Source organism: Anomalospiza imberbis, chromosome 3 (genome assembly GCF_031753505.1).
Source record: "Anomalospiza imberbis isolate Cuckoo-Finch-1a 21T00152 chromosome 3, ASM3175350v1, whole genome shotgun sequence".
Lineage (NCBI taxonomy): Eukaryota > Metazoa > Chordata > Aves > Passeriformes > Viduidae > Anomalospiza > Anomalospiza imberbis.
Window position 1 is genome coordinate 52731466 of NC_089683.1, and position 22162 is coordinate 52753627.

The window sequence follows — 22162 nt, forward strand, 5'->3', positions numbered from 1 at the left end:
CATTTATTTTCCCATCCATTTTCATTAATATATTTTATTCGTTGTTCAGGCTCTCTATCCATTTATTCTATTTAATTAAATAGAATGTTTTCTTCCAAAATGTTCCATGTGCCAAAAACTAATGAAAGCCAAAGATTTCTCAGCTATGGACAAAGAGACCCCATTTTCAATGGAACAAATTCACGTTTTGTTGGAAAGCCATTACAGCAGCCTTCCAGTACTTAAAGGGGATATGCAGGAAAGATGGGAAGAAACTCTTTGCCAGGGAGTGTAAGGGTAAGATGAGGGGCAATATCTTTAAGCTGAAAGAGGACAGAATTCGATTAGATATTAGGAAGAAATTCCTTCCTGTGAGGATGGTGAAACATTGGGCTGTCCAGCCTCCCTCAGCCTCTCCTCCAAAGTCCTGTGCAACAGCCCACAGCCAGTTTGGTGCCCGCTGTTGGGCTGGCTGCGGGATGCTCCTGTCTCTCATGTAGAGGGCAGTCTGGAACTGGAGGCAGCACTCATCAGAGTTGAGCAGAGATGAAGAATCACCTCCCTTGCCCTGCTGGTGATGCTGCCTAAAGCAGGTCTGCATGAGGACAACACCCTTACAGGCAACTATAGAAGGCAAAGAATCTTTTGTACTGTTTGCATCACAGGTGAAATAACTCAGGGAGGGCAGAAAAGGTAAAGATGAAAGGATGAAAGATGACTTCAACAACAAAACAGGGCAGGATTTCTAGAAAAAGATACAAAAATGCATTTTCATAAAAATACATTTGGAATACAGCACTTCAGAAAAAGAGTAGCGATGTATAAGAGGGATGCTGTGAAAAGACTGAGACACACTGATTTTATTCTGATTCAGCGTAATATTACAGAAGATGGGAGAGTGATACTCGAAGGAAACTGGGATGAAAATTACTACAGCTGCAAAATTTGCCAGTGTTTACATGGAAAATAAAGGCCAGTAACTGAGGGAGCAAATTCAAGGCAAAAATGTATAAAGCAAATAAAAGAATTAAGAAAAGTAAGTTTTCTACATACAAACAAGAAACATGTGCATCTTTCCTTGTGAGTTTTACATGGATGTATTTTTTTCTGCTTCTTTCCTGCTTCCATATAGAAACATCTTCTGGGTCATCTCATTCAACTGTTTATGGAGTGTCTGCACTGAAGAGATGTTAATAATAAATAAATATACACAGTTGATAAAAATCCTCTTTCCCAAACTGCTGAGCCTTTACTTAGAGAAACCTTACAATATTTATTCTCCATTCGTGCAGATAAATCTTCAGGAAGAAAAATATAGTAATGTGAAAAATGGGCATATGCAAGCAAACATACTTAACAAACAATTTCATGTTGATTTAACTATAATTTTCTCTCTTTGCCTCAGACTACATAGAGTAAAAGATGACAAACCTCTTAATCTCACTACACAGAGATCACTTCCACATCTCTCTGATGTCCTCCAAAAGAAGGCCAAATCCAATTAAGCCTTACATAACTGCAAATCAATTAGAAATGTATTGTAATTATTAAAATTGCTGGTAGAATCACCACACAAATTACAGAAGTTGAGAGTTCTCCTAGGACACCTTGCCTGCTTTCCATGAGATTTAGCACTTTAACCGTCAATGTCAATTATTTGCCATTGCACCAGTATAAAACTGCAAGACCAGTGTGTATGTGAAAGGCCACTGGGAGAAGCAAGGTCAGAAATTATACAGCAAATCTGCCTTATGAGGACAAAGCTTCTGTAAAGGGAAGTGACTTGCCTGGGGTTAGGTAAAAAAAAACAAGGACAGCCCAGCTTCACTGCTGGTTGGGCCTGTGTGCAAGCCTCAGACACATATTTTTTGCCGAAGCAGCTCCTCAGCTACGGTCTAGAGACTCTTGCAGACTTTCTGATTCAACCAGTATGGTTACCCATAACAATTTCATTAAACTATTTCTGTGCAGTCTTTTGCTTGTTAGTCTTTCCCCTGGTAGAAGTCTGTATGTTCTGTGCTCCACTCCTAAAACAAACAACATGCAGATAAATATGGTGCAAAGCACTTACCACAACTGAAAAATAAACTTCTAACCACAGTGAGGGAGAGGAAAAGAGCTGGGTATTTTGTGGTCCCCAAAGGAAATTGAAATCTGCTTTTTGGTGGAGACATGCTTCAAAAGATGAAACCAACCAAATGGGGAAAATGTCTCTTTTTCTCGGGTATGTGCACAGCACTTATTAATGGTTGCCAAAAGTTAAATGGGAAGCACTGTTGATATTATTGTCTGTTTGTTATTAAATAAAAATCATTCAAGCTTTGTTCCCTTCTCCAGTGGATTAATGAAAGACATCACCCTGAATCAAATGTGATCAAGTTTCCTTTTAGCATATCATGCCTTGCTGCCGCACACTTCAGACAGTGGCTGCTGCAAAACATTTTGTTTAGTACCTTGTTTATTATTGTTTTTCTAGTAGACAAATGGTCCCAAATGTATTTTTTTTCCTAAAATTCCAATACTTTGAAAGAAAACAGATGATAAAATCTTCCTTTAAAATTTTATGTCTTCTTTTAGTGACTTCGTAAGTAAATTGAAATTATTCTTTAAAAGGAAAGAAAGAAAAAAGACAGGAGGGAAAAGAGAATAAGAGAAAGAATGAGCAAATGAAAGAATGTGGGAAGGGAAGGGAAGGGAAGGGAAGGGAAGGGAAGGGAAGGGAAGGGAAGGGAAGGGAAGGGAAGGGAAGGGAAGGGAAGGGAAGGGAAGGGAAGGGAAGGGAAGGGAAGGGAAGGGAAGGGAAGGGAAGGGAAGGGAAGGGAAGGGAAGGGAAGGGAAGGGAAGGGAAGGGAAGGGAAGGGAAGGGAAGGGAAGGGAAGGGAAGGGAAGGGAAGGGAAGGGAAGGGAAGGGAAGGGAAGGGAAGGGAAGGGAAGGGAAGGGAAGGGAAAACTTATGTATATTTTATGTAGTTAATGGGTTGATTTGTTTGAAATAAAAATTACTAGTATTTTCTAGACTAGTATTTTTCTAAACATCCAGAAAGTCACAAAATCACCGAATATACTGGATCCTGTGGGAAGGAACCCACAAGGATCATTAAGTCCAAGTCCTGGCACTGCTTATTCATCCCCAGAAGCATTCTAAGAAAATAATTTATATATGTTATTGAACCAGACATTTTCATGTCTCCACAGACTCGGGAATGATTCATGTCCTTTCCCAATGACAATAATACAGTAGGCTTTTGACCACTAGTAAGCCGAGCTGGCTTGAGCTGGTGACCTGGAGATGAAATGTTTACTGCCAATCTCCCGGGCAACCATCTCCCCCTACAGGCACCTTTCAATAAATCTGCCCTTCCTTATTTTCAAAAGACACTTTGGAAGCATGCCATTTGAATCTATTGAGAATACTTCCAAAAATCCTTTTGTTTAAGGCTTGTTTTTGTAAGTATTTTGTGTAAGACAGGCAAAGTTTTCTTTCCTTACATTTTAAGTAACTTGCAGATTTTACATGGTTTTATTCCTTTCATTTCTCAATGTCTTATGCCGTAGCCTGTGGCATGGCACTTTGCTGGTGAGCATTCCCACATTAGACGCTGCTTAGGCACACAAATCCCAGCTGTCATCTCTGCTCCTAGGAGAAACCAAAAATGGTCTACATGCTCCCTTCCAGCTTCCTCTCCCACATTGCCTTACACACCCCAGGTGCCTCCACCTCTGCAAACCTTTTATTAAAACTGAATCCTAAGATAAAAAAGAATGATGACGTTACAGAACTGGTCCTGATCTAAACTACTAAGTACCATTTTAGATAAGGGAGTATGAGAGTAAATTATTCCACGGTAGCCCAACACACATTTGCAGAATTATGTGTAGAAACAGAGAAAATAGCACCTGACACATAGCTGTGTTCTTGGAGATCAGCTTAAAATCTCCATGTTAAATATTCCCAGAAGGCAATGCTTATTATTCCCATTAGTTTCCCATTCAAAGACATGCCCATCTATTTGTGAAACTATCATATAAAAACAATGGTTCCCGTTCTCCATGCCTTACTCAGGCCTTTGTGAAACTGGTTACTGGAATTTTTATCTGGGTCAAGGAATTCAAAGCAGGAAAAAATAAATTCAAATTTAATATAATTAAACACTCAGAATGGAATTTAAGTGTAGGGTTGTTTCATTATTTTTGTTACTCTAAATGCTAAGAGGATATGCCCACCATATTGGCAAATGCTGTATTGTAATATTCACAATGGATAATTTCTTTCTTTAAATTTCCATATGTGCAGAGTAAATTCTGTCACTCTGCCTTCAGATTTTTACTAGTTTGCATCTTTTAAAGGCATGTATGATGTATATGATATATATGATACTTAACTGGGATGCAGACTCAGACACCCTGTGTTTTGGATTTCAGCTACAATTTTAGTAAGTCTGTATTCTGTAACAAATTAATTTTATATGAGTGATCCACTCACAGCTTTTTCTCTTGAATCTTCTGTTCCACAGATGTCTAAATCAGACCACTGTAACTCAGCATGTCTATGCTGAGGGCAGCAGCAATGCTCCTCCTTCCATGTGAGCTCATCCCTTGGTGGAAGGGATAAGACATTTCCCCTTACATTACAAACTTTCACTCCCATTGCATTTCCTTTGCCAGTTTGGGACCTGTGGTCTGGTCTTATCATACCATTGCATCAGACTTACCCACAGCCACATCTCTGTGTCCTGGTCAAGCTTTTCTGATGCAGCTCATCAGCCACTCATGTACATGCCAGCTCCACACTTAGAGGATTGGGCTTGGCTGATGCCTGAAAAATCAAAAAAAATTATTTGACTTTCATTGCTAAGAACCACCAGAGTGGGCTGTACACCCCTACTTGCTGAGGAAGGCAGTGTCTGATTTTGAGGATATTTGAATTAGAGGGAGAGAAAAGATCTCACTTTTCCCTCACATCCCTGTTGAGATGGATGCAGCCTCCCATGGGGGAGAGCAGAGAGGTTCTGTTCTAAGCATCTTGGTGACCTGGTGCTCCTTCCTTGCACCTGGAGGCTAAAATTGCTACCCAAAGACAGCCAAACTCAAAGATTTACCAACCAAAGTTAAGAGCACTGTTGCTTCAACAGGCAGCAACCCTGTACCCTGTGGTGAGTAGGAACTCAGGGAGACCAAGGAGCAAGGGAACCAGGAGGACTGAGAAGAAGGGAAAGGATGAGCTAGAGCAAAGGGTACTTGTTTTGTTGCCTGTAAGTGGAGACCAGGAGAGCTGCATTTGATAATAAATATTGAAATGGAGATGAGAGGAATACATGCAGACAAAAACAGATAATAATTTTCATCATTGACTGCATAAGGATCATTGCTATAGTTGCAGGTGACCAATTAATGAGCAAACTGCAACTCTTGGTCATGGTCACATTTTGAACGAGATGTGTCAAACTTGGAGGAGAGGACTTTTGCAGATACAATAAACTGTGAATGCTGCTGAAGAAGAGAGTAGGGGACAGAGAGCAAGGAGGCAATGAAGAGCCCTGAATAGTGCTAAAGTGGAGAAGATTTACAAGCTGTTGATCAAGAAAACAAAGAGTAATATGGGAAGAAACTTCCACAGGGAAAGTGTGCAGGAATTTGAAGCACTAAAGATGAATGGGTGGATTACAGGCAATTTTTCAGCTTGACATGCCCATTTTCATATATGACAACACACCCCGAGGAAAAAAACAAAGAAAGAAAATCAAGGAGAACATGACTTGCTGTTACTGGGAGTAATTTTTTAGCTACAGTGAGATGGCAGCAAAACAGCAACACAATAAGAAATTTTAAAAATGAAATGTCTTAAATATAGCATGCCATGACAAAGAGCAACAAAATGTACTGGGATGCCAGTTTTGAAGAAAAGCAATGAATTTTGCATTTAAGAGGACAAGCAGGTATTTCATGGAACTGCCTGTGTATATCGTGATCAGATGAGGAGTTGAGCAACATAAAGAGCTTGCTCCAAGCCAGATTTAAGAGGCTGGGTCAATGGCTCTTGTCTGGGGTTGTTAGAAATCACATACTTGATTGCTCAACAATGCAGTTGTAATTAGAAGAGTAAAGACAACTCTATAGAACAAAAAAAAAATGTAAGAGTTTTATTCTCCCCAATGGGATGGTGCAAATTGATGAAGCAGAGCTTGCATTCCTTCTCACAGGGCATTCATATATGCTTTGTTACAGTGTGGGACTGCAGAGACTTTTGAGGCATCCTCACAGACTCATCAGAGGTTGCTCTCAAAGATGGTGATGGAAAGGCTATACAAGGCTTAATTTTGAATTAGAAAGTTGGAATCAGTCACATTCACAAGGAATCTGAGGAACTTCTCTGATTATGCAACTCAGCAGGGACCTCTAAGCATGGAAGACAGCTGAAGGATTTTAAGAGAGCTGCACTAGTAACAAAACATTTCTTTTCCACTTTTGCCTTTCTCTTTTTGAGCAGCATTACAATTGCTTTAGATTTTGCTAAGTACAGGACAGGTCTGATTTGAGAGGCTAATAGAACCAATGAATTTCTAGCAAGAAAAGACACAATTTTTAAGAACCATCTTCATGTTCAACCCTCAGAATTTAATAGACAATTTGGCTCCCAATTTAGATGCTTCTAGCTATGCAGTAAGCAGAGACAGATAAGATTCCTCCTTTCTACAGGGCACTTCTGATGTTTTCTGGCAAGAAGACAAAGGATTGATAAGACAGCAGAAAAAACCCGCTCTAATTTAAGGCAGAAGCTTGGCAAAAAGCAGCAGGGAAATCTTGACCAGACAAATCTGGTCAAGGCCTCAAGAGGAATTGCTAAGGTTTCCAAGACAGAAAACGTAACTTTGTTCTTAAATTGTGTCCAGCCATGACATTTGTATATTAAAACTGTAAGGTTCTGGTTGATTGTCTTGCTCTTCTATCCCCATGCAGTCTGTGGATTTTTTGTATGTAGCCTTTTGTAGGTGGTTAACATAAGACAAAACCAGGCTCTTCCAGGGTGAAGTAGAGTATACTGGTTACCTATTAACACCGTCTCTCTGCATCCAGTAGGCATAGGAAGATTCTGGGCAGTGGCCAAGATGGAAAAGGGTATTTGATCTAGCACCACATGTGCCATGGGTTTTCCAGAGAGGTGAGAAGGCTCCTGAGCAGCTTTGGAAAGAGCAGGCTGCTGCTAGAAACTTTACATGTTTCCAAAAATGGATCCTAGAATCACAGAAGTACAAAACTGCAAAGTACCACAGAATATCATCTATGCCCTCCTTTTACTCAGAGGTGGGATGATACTTGCCAAGATGATCTGACTGGGAGGATTATCTATCTTCCAAAAATCTCCAGTGAAGGAAGACTTCTATTCAGCCTAGGCTGCCTGAACCACCTGTTGCAACATTTCTTTAATAAGAATTGCTTTTTCCCAATACATAACTTAAATGCTCTTTACTTAATCTGAATATTTCTTGTCCTAAGACTAGTGAACATAATGAACAACAAATTAATCTTTTTTATAACTGTTTACATATTAGAAAACTGCCACCATGTCCTCCCTCATTTTCAAGCCTTCTAGACTAAACAAACTCACTTCCTCTGACCATTCTCATCAGTCAAATTTCCCTACCCTCAGCTCCTTCTTCCTTCTATTCTTCTTAGTGCATACTTCACATGAGGTCACTTTACTTCCCTAGGTAAGGCTTGGACTACTTCTCTTCAGGGGAAGAGGAGACAATAACCTCCTGCATTTTACAAATGAAAGCTCTGAAGCTGCACTCCAGAAGTCTTTCTTCTTTTCTGTTACAATGTTCATCTACAATAACTAAAAATAAAATGTAGGTGGGAATCCCAAGGTCCTCCTTCACCTTGCTGGTGGATGTAAGGATCTTGGTGGACTCTCCTCAAACTGAACTGTAACTGTATAATATATACTGGTCAAATTAATTTTTTTATGACTGATCTTCAGTTTTGGTTGATGAACAGAGCTGTACTGTAAAAATATTTTTGCCTCCAGATGGGACAAGATGGTAGAAGGATAGACTTGTAGTACTTTGACAAAGTCAGTCAGTCTTGTATTACTTAGAATCATAGAATTATTAAGGATGGAAAACATCTCCAAAATCATCTGATCCAGTCTTTGAACAAATGCCACTGTGCCCACTGAACCATATCACACAGTACCACCTCTGCTCAGTTTTTTAACATTTCCCAAAAGACTGACTCCACCACTTCCTAGGGAAGCCTGTTTCCATGCTTCTTATTATACTATCCTATCCTATACACCACCATCGTAAACCTAGATTTGCAGTGATTTTGATTTTTTACCTGTTCTCTCCATCAGTAAATTTAACAGAGAGAAATGCAATCTGTCTGTCAATTAAGACAGGAATGACACGCATTGTGGGCTTTAATTTTCAGAAAGCTCATGTGTGAAAGACTAAGAAATGGCCACTGATCTTTCAGAGTAACTAAGTAGCACCATAAAAAAAGAAAAAGGACTTCTGCAAAGAAAAACCCGTGCAAAGTTTCTAGTCTTTATGCATCTCACCAGGCTACTTATACAGGATTTATGTTTTGATAAAGGTTTCTCTATTGGAAAAATCCAGGCAATTACACTCTACCACAGGAAGCAAGTTCAAGATATAGCTACAAGGAAAGATCCTCAAGTAATATTTTTCAGAACATCATCAGGCAGTCTTATATCGATTACATGGCTGTCTCAGCAGTGTACTTTGTGCATTTAGAATAAAAGCATTCCCTGTAAGTGCAGGGATAATAATGACAGACATTTTTAAAGCAAACTGTTTACCAGAAACAGCCTATGAGAAAAGCACATAATAGACAAAACTGTCCCTGAGGCAGTTGCTGTGGATTGAAAGAAATTCAGAAGTTTTGGGTGGGTTATTTTTGTACTATTCTGTTCCTTTACTATCCAGGATGAAATGGAGAGATCCAAGACAAAAGTTGTAAATTTTGGACTTTTTGAGACCTCAAAGGACGCCTTGTCTTCCCATTTAATGAAAGATTTTTTTTGCCAAGTAATTTGTTTCAGACCATCACAAGTATTACAGAAGTTACCTTATCTATGGCCATGCTGTTACAACTGAAGTTGGTTGTTCAGTTACTGGCTGTCAAAGTCTAGTAAAATGACAACCCTGAAGCAGCTGGTAGACACAGAAGCAGAGAAAGAGAGAAGAAACACTTTTTAAGTCTTGGTGTAAAAACAGGAAGTGTTTGACATTCTGCCCTGGCATCTGTGTAGTGTCCATATCTGTTATTTTAATTTTGGACATTTTGGTTCAATGAATATGAAAAAGAGGGAGGGAAGGAGGGAAGGAGGGAGAGGAGACAGATACTCTAAGCAGAGTATCTTAAAGTAGCAGGAAAGTACCCCAGAAATGCCAGGAAAACCTGTTTCAAAAGCAACATATTAAAATGCATAGGATGATGCCCACTTAGTGCAGTTGATACTGGGTCTTGTCCTGAGCACACCGACACAGATTTTACTTAATGTGTGACCTACAAAATTTCAAACTGTGAACTAACTAACCCCAGCAACACATTGATGGAGGAAGAGGGGTTTTTACATCTTGTTCATGATTAGCTGCTTTGAGAACCTTCAGTAATTTTGGTTTTAGCTCTACAACACTGAAACGAATAATAGCTTTGTCATTGCCATTAGTAATAAGAGAGGGAGAGAATGATTATTCCATAATTCTGAACTTGGGCAAAGCCTATGTGTAATAGGTACATTAAACAGGATGGAAAGAGGACGATCTGAAAGCTGTAAATTATTGAGTGCTATCTAATCTGGCACCATTGCTTTTCATTAGAAGCACTTCCTGGAAACTCAGGCATTTGTGACCTAACTTCAGAAAGGCCTTCATTTAAAAGATATGAGAGTTGAGATACTAAAGATAAGGCATTCAAAGGAGGTTGCATTGTTTTGTCCTCTGTATAAGTTGCTCTGTGAAAGCAAAATTCATGCAGTGTCATGATCTGAGTCTTCACTTCGAAGTCAAAGACATTTCCCACTTTATTCTATGTTAGCCTTTTATATGTGCTATCATGATGTTTCTCATAAATGCTATTTATTAGTAGACAAGTTTCCCCTTGATGCTCTCCTAAAGAAGCCAGCACACCCAGCAGGAGCCCAGTAAATTCAGCTGCTTTTTGCTAGAACCCCACATATACATCATCACTGTTTTATCAGAAATTCACATTTTCATGTAGGATAGCAAAGGTGTGAACCTGAGTTTCAATGCTATGTTCAGGTTTCCTTCCACATTCATTACATTTGCACAAAGGAAACACTGGTGTTCAGACTTAGGCAATTTTGCGTTAGCCACAGACATAATGCAGTTACTAAGATTTAAGGTAATGTTATTGAGAGACATTTAACACCAACTGATTTAAAATAGGGTATGAAGGGACTACTAGGCTTTCATGCATTTTTAAAATGCAGTTCTTAGTCTTTTGTCTATGAAGAAACACAATGAAAATATAAATTATTCCCCCAGGGAGAGATATAAACAAAGAACTTGGACTAGAGTATTAATTACAATGGTAACATTAAAAGATAATTAGTGTTTATAAATCAAGGGTGAGGTTTCATGACTGGCTGTGCCCGGTCTGTGAGCAAACCTGGCAACCTTCTGTTGGGCTGCTCTGGGGCTGTTCAGCCTGGAGAAGAGAAAGTTGTGTGCAGACCTCATAGCAACATTCCAGTATCTGAAGAGGGCCTACAGGGAAAGCAGAGAGGGACCCTTCATTGGGATCTGTAATGACTGGACAAGGAGTAATGGGTACAAACTGAAAGAGGGGGAATTTAGGTTAGAAATTAGGAAGAATTTTTTTACTGTGAGGGTGGTGATGCACTGGAACAGGTTGCCTGGGGAGGTTGTGTTCAAAGCCAGGTTGGATAAGACCTTGAACAACCTGGTCTAGTGGGAGGTGTCCCTGCCCATGGCAAGGGGCTTGGGACTTGATGATCTTTAAGATCAATTCCAACCCCTTAACATTCTATGATTCTATAAAATCCCTTTGGGGCTGCAAGTCTTCTCCATGTATCATGATTCTGGTGTGTTTATTCTGAATGTCTTTCAGAACATCAAGATCAAAAAGTCCAAAACATTGTGCTTGCCTTACAAAGGATAACAGTGGGTTTCTGGGGTCTCTTTTGTGTTTTCCAAGGCAGTTAGGGGTTTTTTTCAGTTGGTTGGTTGGCTTTGTTGCTTTGGTTTTGATTTTGGCTGTTGGTTTGTTTGGTTTTTTGAAAGAGGCTTGTTAAAAAAGAAGATAGAAGATGCTGCTGAAATCTTGCTATTGGTTCCTTAATTTTCATCTATTAGGTAAGCCTTGAAAAAGGTTAAAGGGACGCTTATGTGATTAAATAGCAAAATTGGGCTCTTTGTTATAGACACAGGATATTCTGAAAAGATGAAGTTGTATCCAGGCAAGGAACATACACTGTAATACGCATTCTAGTAGATCAAATACAAAAACTTAAGTAAGCCAAGAACAAGAAGCAAATGCTGAAGTACCCAAAACCAAGTCTAAATTACTGTAGCCCATTAGGAAGTTGCAAAATTCCCTCTAGACAGTCCAGAAACTAAATGCTCTATCAGTGTGTGATGTATTGGTCTCCTTCTTTTGAAAAGGATTTATTAAAACAGTGAGAATGCAATAAAGATGAGAATGGTGCAAAACACCTCCTCCAAGAGGTACAACTAAGTAGCAGTAGTAGCCCTCAGACTCAAAAAGAGACAATTTGAGTGAGATATGATAGATCTCTACAAAATAATGAGTTGTCTAAAAAAGGATTTAACTTTTTATCGTCTACTCCCATGTATGAAGTACTAACCATCATACCAAGGCTGTGAGATCCAGAGTTGGAGTAATCAAAAGGGGATGGTTCTTCATGGGACAAAGATATGCAGCTGTTTGTGTCTGAGGAGAGAGTTCATATGGGCACAGACTGGAGAAGTAGTAGGAGCAAGGATCCATTGAAGGCTGTTGAACAATAACATTGCATCAGGTCCCCAAAAGTTCTAGTCACTCAAAAAAAGTTGGACATGTCAGAAGACCTAAAGAGGGAAGAACCACGCATTCTTGTCCTGTCCGTATTTACCCTTTATCATCCATATATGGACACTTAGGGAGAAGGAAGACCAACTAAAAGGACCATTTGCTCTCAACTAGTACAGACATTCCTGTGGCTGCTCCTGCCTCCCATGATTGTAAAGTCAGATGAATGAACTCCAGATAGACAAAGAATTTTTTATTTTTAATTTTTTATTTTACCACACTAGGTAAGGTGTCTGTTCTTAAATTCGTGAGATGCAGAGAGGCACTTAGCTTTTTTTCTTGTGATTCTTTCTTGATAAACTAGTTGACCCTTCTTCCATTTTCAAGCAGTTCATGGGCTCACAGGGTCTTAGACAAATACTGATCCCTAGTTCTTCCTAAGTACTTTCCTCATGTTTTCTTGTCAGGCTTTTGGAGGGATTCTTGTCACCCTTTTGGAGGGGTGGGTGATGAGTGTGGTGTTTTGTTTTTGGATTTCTCAGGAGACCAATTTTCCGTTTCCAAATTTTCCACTTCCACTTGAGAAATAATATTTCATCCAATATCTTTTTTACACATAAGCAAGTCTAGTGCTGTTGGTTTCCTATCAGTTAAGCCCTAAAGATCCTAACAGCATAGTTCAAGTGGTGTGCTTGTTTGAATATGTTCCTCCAGATGCAGAACCATCTGTACAAAATGTCAAGGTTGTAGACTGTGAGATAGCTCTCTGCCATTATATATTTTAAATATACGTTGTACACAAAATTCTGTGTATTAAAGACATTTTTCTCACAGGTTGTCTGAACAGAAAATACCAGCTGCTCAAACAGTGTCAGTCAGGACATGTGTTATTTAGGCTAGATTTGTCAACAGCCTATAAAATGTAATTCCTAACCCTGATGAACTATACAGTGGAAAAGCACCAATGAGTTAACTTTGTACACATGTGTAGGCAGAGTACTGTCAATGTACTTTAGGGAACCCTGCAGGTAGGTCTTGAAGAATATGACATGACTATAGCGGCAAACAAATGGAAAAGGCTTTTAAAAAATTCAAAATTACTCCAACTTCACATAGTAGTTCAGGGGGTTTTCTTTCCTTTGCTCTTGTGTGCATGCATGTATGCATATTTCATCAGTACTGGAGGAACTTTTTGAAAACAGAATACTGCAAGTTGTCAATAAAATAACATGTATTTTCCAGGGGAAAAAAAAATGTGTAGAGCATTAAATGGGGGTGCCCTCCCTTTCCTTCTCTAGTGCTAAACCTCTCCACCTTACTAAGAATGTCAGAGTTTTGCCACAAAGGCAATGACAGTATAAACTAGGTAGAGTCATTAAAAGTCTATGCATGTAGTTAGCTGACATCAGCAAGAGCTATCACGCTCAAAATATGTGAAATTAAAAGTATAAGATTGCACAGACATCTGTTAGAGAGAAAATTTTTACTTAAATCCAGTACTGACACAGACACTAAGGTTGCTGTCTTCAGAGCTATAAAATGCACTCATATGGTTATGCTGAGCATGTGGTTGCTCAAGGAAGATGTTTCTCAAAGACTGTCAGGAAAGGGAAAACACAACCAGGACTGCTTTCGTATTTCCATGTTTAGTGGTTTACAGCAGTGGAATTCAGGGCCTGCGATCTATTATAGTGGGAGTGAGTATGTAAGTCATGGCATCATCTGGTTTAAAGGCCCATAGCTGTTGTTCTTTTCCATCTAGGATCAGACAAAGCGGCATGAGGCTCCACATAATTAAGAGCAACTATCCCACAGCGGCAAGGAAAGCAGAAAAGATTTCATTGGGAAGGAGGATTGACTACAGTACTTTAAAGACATGATTGTAAACAGAAGAAGCAAACCAGAGAATATTTAACAGGAAAATAGCACTCTGACCCTCCCTGGATTAAATGCTATCAATCAAGTTTAAATTTAGGTCCTACATGGTCCCACATGAAAAGAAGGCAGTAGGGGCAAGGAAAGCTTAACGCCTGAGAATATTTGTATTGCATGGCAAGGAAAACAAGCCTAAAGTCAACAAAGAGCAGCCTGTAAAAACAAATAGTCCTGATGAGAACAACACTGCCACCCGAAAGCTCATTAGCAGCCAGAAACAGAAGAATTGTCTCTCTGCTCTTTCTTTGCTGACTGCCCCCAGCCCAGCGCTGCTGTAGCGCTTCTGACTCAGCTGCTGTCTCCCTCCTGGCGTAACCCCTGAGCACTTGCCAGCACCCACACAATGCATGCCCTCAGCATGAAGAGTGTTTCCCCAGGGTGGGCTGGGCTGGTCTATGGTGGGAGGCAGGAGTGGAAAAGGAGCAGGAAATATCTGAGGGTTTTTTCCAAATAATAGTAATGTATACATATACATAGAGTAATTGTCTTTATCTGTTCTAAGATAAACCAGTAGAGGGAAATTTTGGGTGTAAAATGATGAGAAGAAACACTGCCATGCCCACCAGCAAGCACATGGGATTTCAGAAATCATGTGAATTCCAAACCCAACATCCCATCTGTCATCGCCTATTCACTGCTGGTGGAGTCACAGCTGTAGGGCAATGAGATGCTCCATTTCCTCCTGGTGCATGGGAAAATGCCACCATGCATTTGGACAGAGCTGAGATGTCTGGTGATCAGTAAGGAACACCAAATCCTTTTTTTAACCTTGAGAGCCAAGATGTAATTTTAACAAACTTGCATTCAGGTACCTGAAAAAAGCAGTTGGATAATATCAGAGCCCATTTACAGCACTCTGAGATATTTTTGCCTGTAGGTTTTACACTGGTCACGAGATTCTGTTCTGTAGATTAAGTTAATATGTGGCAGAGTCTAAGGTCTCCAAGGAGACAAAATTATATCTGCAAGCGTTATAAAGGATGTTCAACATTGCTGTTTTGTTTGCAAGTGCCATTTTTTCCTTTTCTCTTCTCTATTCAGACCACCAAACTGCAGATAAATGGACAGACAGGAAAAAAAAAAAAAAACACCAGGGAAGTTCTTCAAATGTAGCAAGTTGAAAGAGAATGTCTGTTATGCACAATAGTCTGAATACTTTCCTGCATCACTGTAGCACCTTTCAGATTTCCCATCCTGCTGCACTGTTTGACTCCTTTCCTCTTCCAAACCTGCAGATGCACACCAAGCAGCTAGCACCTGGGCAGTGCCCTGGTGCCCTGACTACTGGTGTATTTGTGTACCTAAATATACGACCACACACAGTCTGTTTATGAGCTTTATGGGTTTGTCTGTTTGTCTTCTTGCAGTTTATGTATTTGTCTGTATATTCGTGGAAACGGAGGTTAGTACATGCATTGCCTACACCAAATGCATTGGCCTAGTCACTATCTATTGCCCCATGATGCAAACCACTGGACTGTGTATAACTTGGAATATGTGGCAGAGCTAAATCTGTGCAGTAGAAGGGTTCAAACATGTTGCTTGCAAAATCAGGGGCAAAGTTCCAGTCAATTCAGCAGAGAAATCCTTGCTCCAAGGCTGACTCTTCAGTTCCTTACCTGTTACTATTCTCTCAGGATGCAATGGGAAGATGAAGTTCAAGACTAAAAATACTGTGTTTAAAGCCCCTGTATTTGTATAACACAATAATACACAGTTTTGAGTTGGCTTCATTTTCTGATGTCTGAATAATCTTTTGTCCAGTTACATGCATGCAGAATAGAAAGGATATCCATCAAAGTAGAGGACCCATATACCATATACATGCATTTAGAAATAAATTTGAACACTTCATTTAAGAAAAAGCAGCTCAGAGTAGGATCTAACCTCTTGGAAAACACATTTAAAATGAAATAGTGAGAACATACATCAATCTTCTATATGCAGTTTTCATTTTCTAGAAGACATTGAGCTACAGCAGTAAAATTACAATTATGCAGGTACAGTATCTAGTTTTTTTTGACAAAAAATAGGAATATCTGATTTTCAAGAATTTTTAATTATAAGCATAAATCACTTCAGATCTTTGATTTCATAAATCTGTAATCTCAAACTGGATTTTCTTAAGAGCAACTTTACCCTGTAGATTCTGCAGTTAAACAAGTTTCTTCCTCACTCTTTTCATGTTCTTTTGGGTTTTTGGTATTGCCCTCATTTGCAACGGGAACTGTAGCATAATTGCATTTTCTTTTGCAAGCAGAAGGGGGAAATCCAAAACAGGCATCTATTATGTTTCTTATATTGAGATGACTTCTAATACATAAGAAGGAAAAAACCTAAACCTACAATTATTAATTAATTTGTTCATGAAACAACCTCACAATATTTGCATACTCTTGCATCAGGTTTAAAACAACATTTCTATGAAAATGAATTTGAGGGTCTTCCACTAGAAAACATTCAGATAATAAACATAAAATATGAAACTAACAGGGAAGAAAGGTTGAAGTTTCCCTATTTTGCTGTGAAGAATGTGGGAAAATCACAGACACTTCTAGACTGACATATTATTTTCCAGAGGTATTGAAAATAAAGTCCTCCTTGAGAAACACCCTTGTCCTTGTATGTTTAGTGGAAAGAATGCTGGCAAATGTCTTTGAAAAGTCACACAAGTGGTAAAATATCTATAGGTAAAAAAACTGTGTGAGACCCAATAAATACCCTCCTTTTCAGCTCCGCAGCATGACAGGTCTTTGCTTTCAGAAAAGTACTCTTCTGACTTTGTTAATATGAGCATGATGAGGAAAGAAAAAAGTTCCATCTACAGTTTGAGTTTTCCTCAGCCTCTGCATGTGTTCATCCTTGATTTCTCAATAGAGACTGTGAGCAAATGTGTTGGTTCATCTCAATGCTGGTGGCAAAAAAGGTGACAAATGCAGAAAAGCATCTCCATTTTTTCAGGGTTGTGACCAAGCTCTGACTGTCCTGGGATGGTAGCAGGCACTGGAAGGTGTGGTGTGGAACTGAGGAAGCACCCCCAGCATCTCTAGTTGCGTGATATTGCAGGGTATTCCCAAGACAGCTTTACTTGCCTCTCCGCCTGAAGACCTGAATGGGAACAGAGAAAAAAAAAAAAGGCAGAAACCTTAGAAAACTGGTGGCAGGCATTCAGGATCTCACACTGTTTTACTGATGTTAACCAGCCTTCAGCCAAGCCTGTCAATAGAAGTGTTTGAAGATATGTTTGGGTGGAGGTAAGCCTCCATGGGGTGCCTGAGACCAGCTGCAGGAGCTGAGCTGGTGGGTCTTGACCTCCCTCTCCATCCTTCTCCCAAGGGCCTGACCAAGGCTGCCCAACTGCCCTTAGGAGCTAGGTGGCTTCAGGAGCGTTTCTGGTATTAAACCCTCGTCACAGGTCAGTTGTTTCCCCAGTTGTACTTCCTCTAAAAATACCCATGTCTTATGACTTCTGTAGACACATAACTTCATGTCTCCCTTACTCCTTCCCCAGAGGAATGAAGAATGTTCAGCTGCTGGCAGCTAAATTGTATTTAAAGACATTTTTATTTTCTGAGTCATATTCAGTGTGATGCTTGTTTTAATTATATTTTATGCCAAGTGCCATAAGATGCATGCATGGAAGCCTGTCCATAAACAAACATGTCTTTAAAAGTCCTTATTTATTTTCCTTGAGTCAATTCCTGCTCCTTTGCTGAGGTGCACAAAAGCTGGGATATATGTTCTCCAAAGCCCAACCACAGAACCCAGACACGACACGATGCCAAAGAACCTCTTTGCACCACTTCTGTGTGGGCTCGCCTGTGCTGTGGCACTGGGGGGATGTCTGCCTCCCTGATGGTTGCTCCAGGGGCCCAAAATTGCCATGATTGCCTGGGGAAATCAGCTACTGTGCCTTCTAGAGAGGCAGGCAGGCACTCCAAAAAACTGCAGTCTTTTAGGGCAGTAGTGGGGTGAAAGACAAAAATCGCACCAGGCAAACACATTGTGAACAGCAGACAAGCTCTAACAAGCTGCTTCTGTGCGGGAGGCAGAGCTCAGCCCTGAGCACAGTACCAGTGGAGGTGCTGTGACCTGGCTGTGCCCCTTCTCGGGGCTCAGACCCCCTCAGGGCACCTGTGGGATGATGGAATGTCACCTGCTACTGGCAAAGAGTTGGCTCAGCAGCGGGGGATCAAACAGCGATGGCAGGCGTGGGCCTGCCCATCAAAGGAGCCTTTTGAGGCCGATAAAGAAAGGATTCACGTTCTGTTCCTGGCTGGATCCTGTGGACGAGGCGAGGCTGAGAACAGCCTGTGAACAGCGTGGGTTGGAGGACAGCCAGAGGAGGCTGTCCCGCCAGCTTTCACAGGACCTCTCGCTGCCACCGGTCACCCGCACGTGGCCTCAAGCGCTGCTCCCACTGCCCGGCCATGGCAGCCCTCCCCTGCCCCGCACCCCAGCACTGCCAGCAGAGCCGCTCCTTGCTCAGCTCTGCCAAACCAGCTGTCTCCTGACGGGAGAAAATAATCTGGGATCAAGGACAGGAAACTGGATCCGCACACACAGGCGAGATGAGAAACTCATGTTTTGTGGCAACCCCCCTCAATCAAAGTGCTCCACCTCCCTCTCCTACCTCCAAGCAATGAGAAATGAAAATAAAAGGAATGGAATAAAAGCAGGTACACATTACTATTTTTTTTCTAACTGTTGTGTGGGGAAAAAAAAAAAGGAAAAGAAAGGAAAGCATCTAATCGCATTTTTTTCTGGCATCAGCATGCTCTCCTGTTCCCATTCCTGTGACAGCTCCTATGCCGTCACCACAGACATGTGAGAATACCTAGGGGTTTTTGGGAGAGGTGTCCCATATAGAAAGCCACTGGCAAACACCAAAGAGGGTAGGGCAGCAACCCTTTATGGCTGCAAGCCCAAGACACTGCCTGCCTCTTGCTCCTGCCCCTCGCACATCTGTGTTTCAACACTCCAGTGGTCCCTCACACTGCTGCTGCAGCCCGCGCTGCCTGGAAATGTTTCGAGTGACTGAATGTGTTGCTTAGAAGAAGAAAATGTCCTTTGATATGTTTCTCGAAAAGAGGTAATTAAAGAAAAGCAGCCCACAAGCTTTCTGAACTGGCTGTCCTTCTGGAAAGCAGCTCCCAGTCAGCCCCGCACAGAGCGGTGGCCAACTGCTGGGAATGAGTGGAACCATCTGGTTCTGCTGCCCTCCGTCCCCATTGCCCTGGAGGGGTATTTAACAGTGATGTGTTTGCTACACCAGCACCATTGCCTTAGCAACACAACCAAAGTGTTTGTCAGCATGCGAGCAACATGAATGATGGCGCCTTGTCCGAAGAGTCTGGGTTGCATGTGTGGTTCTTCTTCACAAAAGCCAGTCTCACCACTCGCCTCACAAAAGAGCCTGAGCGGGAAACTGGGAGCTGGGAGGGAAACTTTACTGGGAGTCAAAAGCATATTTTTCTTCTAATTGTGTAAGGAACTGCCTTGGCCTTTTGGAATCAGTGGCGTCTGAACTAATAAATAGTACCAGTCTAAAGCTGATGAGAAATAGCTACATTTTAACAAGTATCTGCTATTTTTAAGTAGTAACAGATCTACTGCAGAAGCGCTGGAGGCCCTCTATGACCTGCCACTGGACGGCATCAGCCTTCTGAGAGCCTGTTTCCTTCAACATTTACTGAACTAGGTCTAAGGAAACTGCTTATATCTCCCTATTGTACTGCTGTCAGTAGGTTTAAATGAAAATCTATTCACTGAAATCCTTTTTCTCATCAGCCTTTTTTCCCCAGATCAGATCAGATGTCAATACAGTCTTTATTGGGAAGGAGCAAGGTCATGCCTGAACAATGTTGTGCTCTTTTAATGAACAACGCTGCTTACTTTTCATGCCCTCATGTTCTCAGGAAAAAAAAAAAATCAAATTCCTTACTCCTATTCCTTAAGACACTTTCCTCTTCTCTCCATTTCCTGCTCTGGTTCATGTCAAAGTGCATGTTTTCCCATGACCAATTCTTCTTGATGAACATCTCTTCAACTAACAGTGCAATTACTCTCCATAAAAGAGAATGCAGAAAAACTGTTCACATAAAAAATAGAAATACATGAAACCTTTCCATTACCTGGAAGAAAAATGGCACAATGGATGAACTCTGCAAAATTCATTCCTTCTGCAAGGCATATCACAGTCCTTCCTCATTCAGTGAACAAATCTAAAGTTGCCAGATCTAGAGGAAGAAAATAAAAGTTGATACAAAATTGATCAACCAAATGAAAAGATAAAAAATGTGTTTTTGCATTTTCAGCCTAATCCAGGGGACTCCTAAACTTAGAGAAACTTTATATCTTAACAAAAGGCAGCCAAGTTCCAATTGACTTCCAAACATGATCAAGGTCTAGACATTTAGGTCCTGAGAGATGTTCAATCAAACAGTTTTATTGGAACAGTCTCAAATATCTGCTATGAACAAACTACTTTAAGACAGCATCACTGATTTTCAGGGTTTGTTTGCTTTGGTTTGGTTTGTATCAATCCCTTTAAATAATAATTTCACCATTTGATTATGCTGCTAGACAGTAGGGGACCTGAGCCTGCCTTTTTCCTTTCAAATCCCCACATCCTACAAAACTGTTCTGACTGCCAGACTATATCTTAGTGTGAAAGGGGCTGTCTCTGCCTTTATGTTGATGCTGGATTCAGAAGGCAGGAAAAAAACAAAGAACAATTGGGGAACAGCTGCTGGTTGCTGCTTCAAAAATTATATTTTTTGGAACGGATCTTCCAAGGCAGGCCCTCTCTCTTCTAGTTGCAGATGCAGGCAAGGTTAGCATGCTAACTTTAGGTTGATCCTTTCTTTGGGTGCCACAGGGTGGGGAAACCAAGGTGCTACTCAAAAGTGTCTTGCTCCAAGGCTAATGCTGAATAAGTACAGTACAGGGAATCTGAGGCGCCAAACAGGGATTCTGAAATTCCTCTGTGTTGTAGAAAATATAGGCATTGTGAGGCTCAGATTTTTGTGTACGTAAGGACAGGACTCAGTTACAACGACCTAACTCGAAGGGCAGTTTAATATTTCCTGTGAGGATGGGTGATCCACCAGCATTGCCTGGTATACTCTGAGGTTTTGTCATTCAGCCACACAGCCTTCTGCCCTCACCTTCCAGACTAATACAGCCCTGTGGCTCCCACTTAAGTCACCGAGAACCAGGAATTTTGGCATAAACACCTCCTTTTCTGCAAAGAGCCCTGGGCCTCTGTGGGTCCTCTTAAACACTCCTCCAGAAGTTTCTAGTGTCCCTGTAATGTATACTGTAAACTCCCTGCAGCAGAGCAGAGAGCTGAGCTGAATGCAGAGGGAGAGAGGTCAGAAGAAGAGACTGTCAGTAGTATTTCTCTGTAGTCATCAGAGTGCAACATGAGATGTTCCCTATACTGTCCACACTAACATCTGTGTACATGAAACAAAGAGTTGCAGCCACAGAGGGAGGAGTGTTTTATGTGGTGTACTTCTGTTTGGAGTATGCTGTTCTGGATGACTTCAGTGCATTTTCACAAGCAAATTATGTTCTTCTGTTTGTATTAAAACATTAGCTCCTCTTTTTTAAGTTTTAAGCCACAGTTTTAAAGATATATGAGAAAGACCTTGCCCCCCACAGATGTGTATCAATCTACAAAAGCTGTAACATGACTTGCAATGCCAGTAGGGCTGATGTAGATTCTTTGATGCTTAAGCATGGGAATTTATGAAGCGTATTTAGTGTTCTCCCATGTGGTCTCATAGAAATAATGTCAAAAGAGGCATTGAAAATGGGGTTTCAGTAAACACGAGTACAAAAGGATAAGTTTTTAGGACCACCAAATTATATCAACATATCTCAAAAACAGGGACCTGCTACAGTCAGAAAGTACTGTAGAAATGTTGAAGGGAACTGTTGAAGGAAGGAAGAGCTGTGTATCTTGAAGTAATGAGACTGACACAGGATGAAACAGGAAGAGCAGCATAAAATCTTTTGATGCATCCAATTTATTTAGGTTGAAAAATAAAGTGCTGTCAAGGTGTGGAGAAAGAGCACAGTTTCAAAAATGTTTTACCCTTCATATGACTGGGCCATCTAGAGGTGATAGAGCAACTGGAAATTTTCCATCATTATTTTAATTGAAAAATGGAATGATAAGTACAAAGTTGCACATAAA

General features: G+C 40.7%; 1 long non-coding RNA gene across 3 annotated transcripts in view; it reads left to right on the forward strand.

Moving 5' to 3' along the window:
* Positions 1-22162, forward strand: part of LOC137470759 (uncharacterized) — a 63455-nt gene that overhangs the window by 26081 nt on the left and 15212 nt on the right. The window contains exons 2-3 of one of the 3 annotated variants that reach the window (XR_010997238.1): positions 7135-7281; positions 16918-16994. This is a non-coding gene — a long non-coding RNA (uncharacterized lncRNA). Of the gene's footprint in view, positions 1-7134; positions 7282-13783; positions 15970-16917; positions 16995-22162 lie in introns of those variants that run through there. The other 2 variants (XR_010997237.1, XR_010997239.1) reach the window with 2 other exon arrangements.